The sequence below is a fragment of the Lacerta agilis genome, chromosome 4 (assembly GCF_009819535.1).
Source record: "Lacerta agilis isolate rLacAgi1 chromosome 4, rLacAgi1.pri, whole genome shotgun sequence".
NCBI lineage: Eukaryota > Metazoa > Chordata > Lepidosauria > Squamata > Lacertidae > Lacerta > Lacerta agilis.
In genome coordinates, this window is record NC_046315.1 from 42,237,260 (window position 1) to 42,244,905 (window position 7,646).

Here is a 7,646-nt window from a genome sequence, read left to right on the forward strand (position 1 = left end):
CATGGCAGCCTGAGCTTGGGACTTGTGCCCGTGGTCCAAACTCTGCCTTCCAAAGATGGTGGGCTGCTCTTGCAGCCTGGGGTTAGCAAACTGTCAGAGCTATGGTTCTCTTGCCTGCAGAGAAAAGTGGAGCAAGTCCTGGAGAAACTCTCAGAGAGGGATTTCTGGGCTTGCCTCAGCTAGCTGTGTCTTCAGGCAAGGCAGTTTGTGCACTCTGACAGCTCTGTCAGGCCATGCAGCGCTCCTTGCTTACAAACTAAGTGGCTGAGGTGAGTTAGGGAATACCTCCCCCTCAGAAGGGGGTTTCTCCCATGCCTGCTTCAGCCAGCTGCATTTGCAGTCAAGGAAGATCACACATCCTGACAGCTCCCTGACAGCTCTTTGCCTGCAAGGCAAATGCAGCTGAGGCAAGTCAAGGATTGTGCACCCTGACAATTCTGTCAGGCTGGCGAGTGACTAACTGCCCCCTCAATAGCCTCCCTCAATTACCCTATGTTTCTGGGCCCATGAGTGAGTGGGCAGGGGAAGACTTAAATTACTGATTTTCTCTCATTGTTTTATTTTCCAATTTCTCTTCAGAAGAGCTATTTTGTCATACTATTACACTACTTTAAAAATTATTGTATCAATAATGAAAACCTCACTGGGAACAGAAACTAACATTCAGGCAATTCAGAGAGCATATTGAAGGGGGCAATTACTAATTCCTCAGCTGGGATGGACAGCAAGGCATGCAGTGGGTGAAAGTTGCAAGCTTTAAATTAATCCTCATTTGAACTTTACAAGGGATCTTTGGTTAAAGGGATCTTACTTTGAGCAAACGTTGTAGAAGGATCTTAGCCATCCTTCTGTTTCCCAATTCTAACAAAATTCTGTATGCTGAAAGAAAATTTCATATTAAAACCACTGTTATAGTCCATGGGACACAATTTCCCCCCTGTTGATTGTAGAGACTCACAGAATATAGGTGCTGCTAAAACCATAGCTATCAACTTTCCCCCCTTTTTAAAGGGAAATTCCCTTATTCCGAAGAGGATTCCTCGCAAGACAAGGGAAAAGTTGACAGCTATGGCTAAAACACATTGACCTTGTTTGCACATCACTTTGGTACCCTTCCCTGCTCCTGCTGCTGGTGGGAAGTAAGCCATGGTTTGGCTTAGTGTTTACATCTGAACCTGCACTCATGGTTCATATGTCTCCAAACATTCACAAGCAATAACCAAAATTCATTGTTGGTTTACTGCTCATGGTTTGTTTGAGGAAAATAAATCACAAAGCTGGGTTCAGGAATAACACCAAGCTGACCATGGCTTTTATATGCCTGTTGTCTTTGTCCATGGAGTTTTCTTGCCAGTACTTTGGCCACCTCATGAGAAGAGAAGACTCCCTAGAAAAGACCCTGATGTTGGGAAAGATGGAGGGCACAAGGAGAAGGGGACGACAGAGGATGAGATGGTTGGATAGTGTTCTCGAAGCAACTAGCATGAGTTTGGCCAAACTGCAGGAGGTAGTGAAAGATAGGTGTGCCTGGTGTGCTCTGGTCCATGGGGTCACGAAGAGTCGGCTTACTTCCTGACAGTGCAGCGGGGAGTGGGGGAGGAGCAAAACACCTATCAATACATAGCATATTCACATTAAACCATAGCTTAATTCAAATACAGTTTAAAGTGACATGTAAATAAGGCCACAGGGAGTTGGTTCTGCAGTTGTAACAAAACTGTTAATTCCCTTGAGAGTTTTAGTTTGAAAAGGAAGAACTGGGTATAAAATGGGAAGCTGTAAGATCAGAGGAGTTACCTATCACACAGTATTTGCACAGAACTAAGATAACATGCCAGCAACAAAATTGTCTTTAAATAAACCACCAAGGTAACATTCATTGATTGATTCTCCAGTTCAAAGGAATTCTGATCCTGAGAGACCAGGAGTGTTAGATATAAATGGTGGTGTTCGGGGCTTCAGAAGTGCTTGCTTCAGAAGAGGACAGCTTAATCAGATGAAACTGAATTGTGAGTCCTTGTCAAAAGACCTTTTGGCCCGATATGAAGCAGGATGGCATTTCGCATGCAATGCAGTGATTTGTAAAGCAGCTCCCTTGAGATCCAAGTAACAGGAGCTTTTAGCTGCCTTTCCTTTCTCAAAATCCTGCTCTTATGTGAAATCTTATATCATAAAATATTGAAAAGGAGAAGTTGGGGGTGGAAATCTGATGCCTCTGGAGAGTATTAATCTTGGAGCATCTCTGATATTGGTCTTATTACCATCTTGATACATGGCAAACTCTGGGGAGGCACGATGCCACCATTATACATTACCTAGCACTTGTTGAAACTTTATAAATGAAGAGAAGTCTAGAAGCATCAAATGTCTAGAGCAGTAGTTCTCATTTTTTTTAGGCGGGTGAAGGGGTGCAGGAGGTTGCATACAGGAGAACTTTCACTAATACAAATTGCAAATTTCTACATGGAAATATAAACTAATGAAAGCTGCATCAGTCCTAAAGCTGCAGAGTTTGAAAGGTCTGTGGTGTCTCCTGGGGTCTGCAGGCTTGTTATGCTGTGTTCATACTTCTGTCTCTCCACCATCCCCACTCAGTCTTCTTAGTTTTTAATATCTAATACTCCAAATAAAGCTTTCTTGGAGTTCTTGGTGCCTCTTGTGTGAAGCTTAACACTCTTCTGCATTAGTGCTGTCAAATTCTCAGTTTTGAGGATTTTCTCCAACTCTATGTAGGCTTCTAAATGTCATGGACTGTGATTCAAAGCAAGAAAATGCACAGGTCTAGTGTAGCGGTGTGCACTTTGTTTGCAAATTATACTCGCACATCACTGAGCAGTTCTAAATGTTCCTTGCAAAGAACCCTGAGATTCAATGAATATGCAGTCTGTGTACATAATAGCTGAGCTGTACAAATAAACCAGTGTACACTCTTTTATGCAAACACTTGCTGTGTGTATAGAGACAGCTTATGCCTATGTTCAGTGAAATGGGTGAACAAGCCTAAGGTTATCCTGTCTCCAGACTCCTCTCTGCTATAGTCCAACTGTAGGAAGGGGGAGGGGCAATAACAATGATGAGCAGTTATTTTACTTAATTATTTAAATGTTTCTTAACTGTCTTTTCTAGAGTAATATACAAATAGGTCAGGGGCCAGGTCAGGGGCCAAACTTGAGACCTAGTCCCTGGTGATGTCATGGAAGTAGGACCCAGTGATGTCATGGGAGGAGCCCCTAGTGACTTCACAGATGATATCATTAGGAATGATACATTAAGCATTAACCACAGTCATGGACAGCATGTCATTCAAATGAAAAACTGGTCTAACAAATAAGCAAATATGTCACTGACCGGAAATTAAGATATAAATGTTATCTAAAGCAGGTGTTCCCAGGTTCCACTAAACTGAGAGGACCATTTCTTCCCACCTGCTTAGGGAACCTGGGCAAGGAAAATTTAACCGGGCCTACTTGTATCTAGCCAGAAGGGTTTAAAGGCCCTCAGGCCAGGCACTTCTTGAGAAGACTGTTGTAGGAAGAGGGGAGCCTAGCATGGTGATTTTAGATGGTGATACTCATAGTCAGGAGGTCTAAAGCACAGACTGATGTCCATGAAGTCATTTCTTATGCCCATTCCAAATTGGACTATGTTATTTTCCTGTGCCTTTGAGGCAGCCCCCATACCACCACAATGAAATGATCCATCTAGTCTCCACTCCAGGTAAATAAGAAATACTTCCTTCAGTCCAGGTCCTCCAGTCTCCACTCCTCACCTCCTCAAACACTTTTGAGAAGAACAAAGGCTATCCAGGAGTTGCTGCGAGTGGAGGAGGCAGCCCCCTATGCTGCTCTTCATGTGCTCTGCTTGCTTCTGCAGCCCAGCACCACACACCAGGTGTGCATGCAAACTCATAACCCTCTCCTTCTCTTGAGCCCAACCCAGTTATTTTTTTATTCCTCTGTAGTCCTCCCTACCACTGAGCTGTAGAGGCAGAGGTTTATGAGGATAGGGGAGGAGGGGGTAAAGGGGGGCAGACTACCTAGAGAGTCTAGGTATAATTTGATGTCAGCTCCTGCTGGACTAATGCTTGCAAACTATATGCACAGCCAGTGTGGTGTAGTGGTTAAGAGTGATAGACTCGTAATCTGGTGAACCGGGTTCGCGTCTCCACTCCTCCACATGCAGCTGCTGGGTGACCTTGGGCTAGTCACACTTCTCTGAAGCCTCTCAGCCCCACTCACCTCACAGAGTGTTTGTTGTGGGGGAGGAAGGGAAAGGAGAATGTTAGCTGCTTTGAGACTCCTTCGGGTAGTGATAAAGCGGGATATCAAATGCAAACTCTTCTTCTTCTTCTTCTTCTTCTTCTTCTTCTTCTTCTTCTTCTTCTTCTTCTTCTTCTATAAATCAATAAAATTAAAGGCACGTTTGCCCACCTGGAGATTCAAACCCTCCACCCTCCACCTGGAGAGAACCAGGCAAACCTGGAGAATTCAGGTCAACCCTGGAGGTCTGGCAACTTTATATACAGATCTGTGAATAAGCTATGAATTTTGGGCTCCCGATAGGCATCTGACTAGCTACTGTGATACTGGATTAAATGGAACAGGATACTGGACTAAATGGGCCACTGGCCTGATCCAGAGGAACCTCTTTACATTCTTGGCCTCCAACATCAACAAGCTTTTGTTCATAGCTCAGGAACTCCAAACTAGGAAAGTTGTTTCCCACAAATTTGAACTTTTGATTTAGCAGGATTTTGTATGTTACTGTGGTCATTGTAGATATATAGTGGGTAGAGAGCTGATTACACAATGGATTGTTTTGTTATGGTTCTCTTTTAAAATTATTTACTGAAAGTAGGCTTAGAAGCATTTCCATGTTCAAAGAACACAGAAAGGAAGCCATCAAAAATTCTGCTTTAGTGGTTCACCCTGTAAGCAGAACATAATTCATCCTCTAAAAACCCATGATCTAATTATTTAGTAAAATAATACCCAAGTGAAGCCATTGTTCATTTTCTACACATGGTCAGTATGGCAAACAAGTTGGTTTAATTTGCTTTATAATTATAAGTCTGTTATAGGAGGGCACAGCAGGGAATGGAGGCTGAAAAGAACTCTTACATTTGTGGTTTTATTAAGCCTGGTTTTCTCCAGGGAACTCTTAGCCTGTCGGATTAAAATTGCAGAGACCTTTTACTGTAGCAATTCTGACAGTTATCCCCTTAGTAAAGTTTGCTGTTGTGATAATTACATTTTACCATCCACTCTGGTTTACTAAATGAATAGCTTCTCTATTACTTTTAACCTTGACCAGTTTTTCGTGTGCTAATTATTTGTGGCAATAATGAAAGTTTCACAAATGCATGCAGTTTCTTCTCTCTTAATAGTGAGGCATTTTCCTTCCCCTTTAATCATTTATTTGGGTGAATGAGTTTCAAATGTAGCTTTTGTAATTTTTCCACATATGTGTGTGTGTGTGTGTAACATTTTTGAAAACTTAGAGAGCTACAGCCATGTATTTAGGCACTGGGTGTTTTTTAAGGCACTTAAAAGAAGTAATAGCTCCTGACTTTAAAATTTGGTAATGAACAGTCTTAGATGTCAAGATCTTTAATGTCCATGCACTAACCTGTGGCAAGTTATTTATGGGAGATGATCAGTTTGTACATGATGTTCCCTTGGGTTTTCTAGTTGGTCCTAATGAAATTATACATGACTGCTAACATACAATAGATTGATTGCATTTGACACATTAAACTATTCAACAGAGGCCTTGAGAATTACAAATTCATCAGGCTTCTGAGAAGCAACTGTAACAAGAAGTAGCCATCAACTCATTATTTTTACACGTATTAACAAACCTGGAACGAGCCCAGGAAAAGTGGATTTTGTACAAAAAGGTGATTGTGATCTCATGGGAAACGTAAGCTTTGCTTTGTTGGTATTAAGAGAACCAGGAGCAGAGCAGGACAGGGTATAATTAGGGTGACTAGCTGTGCTTTACCCCAAAAGAAGAAATGCATTGCAGAGGGCAGGAGGAGGGAGGCAGAGCACAAATATCTTAATTTGCATATTCTAATTTATATGTATAATTGCATATTTTGTAATAAAATAGAAATATTATATAACACACCATAGTGGGGAAGAGTGTGACCAGATGGCCTGTTTGCCTGCTCAGTTGGCTATGCATATGTTAACTCTGGCCTGCTGTGACAAGTTTGTCAGGCACATTGGGGATAAAACCACTTCCCCCTTTGCCATCATTACCACAGAGGCAAGGTGATATGCCCAACTAAAATATTGTCTAATCTTGTGGGATCAGTTGATGAAACCTGAGATTACATTATTTTGGCATTAATCTTGGTGTATCTGCTACTGATATGGTATTACTCTGCCTTTGTGCAGTGATAAGCATATTTGTTTCAGAGTAAATTCATAAAATCCAGTGGGACTTATTTCTAAGAGAACATCTCAAGCCTTATATCATGCCCTCCAAGTGTCTCAATTTTCCAAGGGTAATCCCAAATTATGAAAGCCATCCTGGCTGTGCAGAGCATCATAATATAAGACAGCATTCCTTGTTAGAGTTGATTATACAACAACAAGGGCTGATTTGGGTAGGGGTATAGACTCATTTAAATTAACTATAAGGACCCAAGTATCTGTAGAAGGAAATGATACTAGTGGTTATTGGGTTGTTTCTTTTCCACCTTTCATCTTTGCAAATGCTTGGTGCTAATAGGGTCTTGCTGCAACACACTGAGTTGGGTCTCTCATGGTTAATATGGCAAAAGGCAGAGAGAGAGACAGAGAGACAGAAAACGTAATGTGAAAGTGTTTTAATCTGGCCCTAATGGAGTTCATGGTGATTTTCTTTCTATTTGCTCTAGTTGTTTTCCCCCTCCCTAATCACCTCCAGGCGGCTAAAATTGAGTCTACTAATTGTTTCTACTTTTTAAAAGTTTAGATTCACAGCTTGACATTGAAGTTCATACTCTTAGAGTTTAGATTCACTTTTTCAATTTAGGGAACATGGCCTAATTCAGGAATGTGTGCTGCAAAGTGATGGTATGTGTTCACCAAATGCAAGTTATTGGCTAATGTTTAAGCATAGCATATCAGCTAGCATGGAGCTAACGTGTTCAGCCACAGACATTCATCAGAAGTACTTGTGAAAGGGAGAAGCCATCGGTTTTAGAGCACAGTAAAACATATGCTTGTCACTCCCGTTAGCTGTGTGAGGTCCATACATCTTTCTCAATGTGGCACTTCTGGTCTTGATATCTCGTGCATTTCCAGTATTCAAAGCACAAGATAGTCAAGAGATTGTCTGGAGAGAGTTCTAGAAAAAGCAACAAGACGATTATTGAGCTTTTCCTCAGTCTCCATTTCAACTGTTAACAGTGCATTCCTAACCCCATCTAGCGAGCAGCGGTGCTTGAACAACAACAACAACATCTGAAGCTCTGTATTTTTTTTAAAAAATAATAATAATTAAGAAGCTGCACTGTCTCCAGGCTGGCACAGCTGAGGAACCTGAAGATCGGGCCCCTCTGGAAGTGTGGGACTTTGGATCCAACAGACATGGCTAGAATCTATATATAGGAACAGGTGTTCAGTAGATCCAGATCCATTGATGCAGTGTCC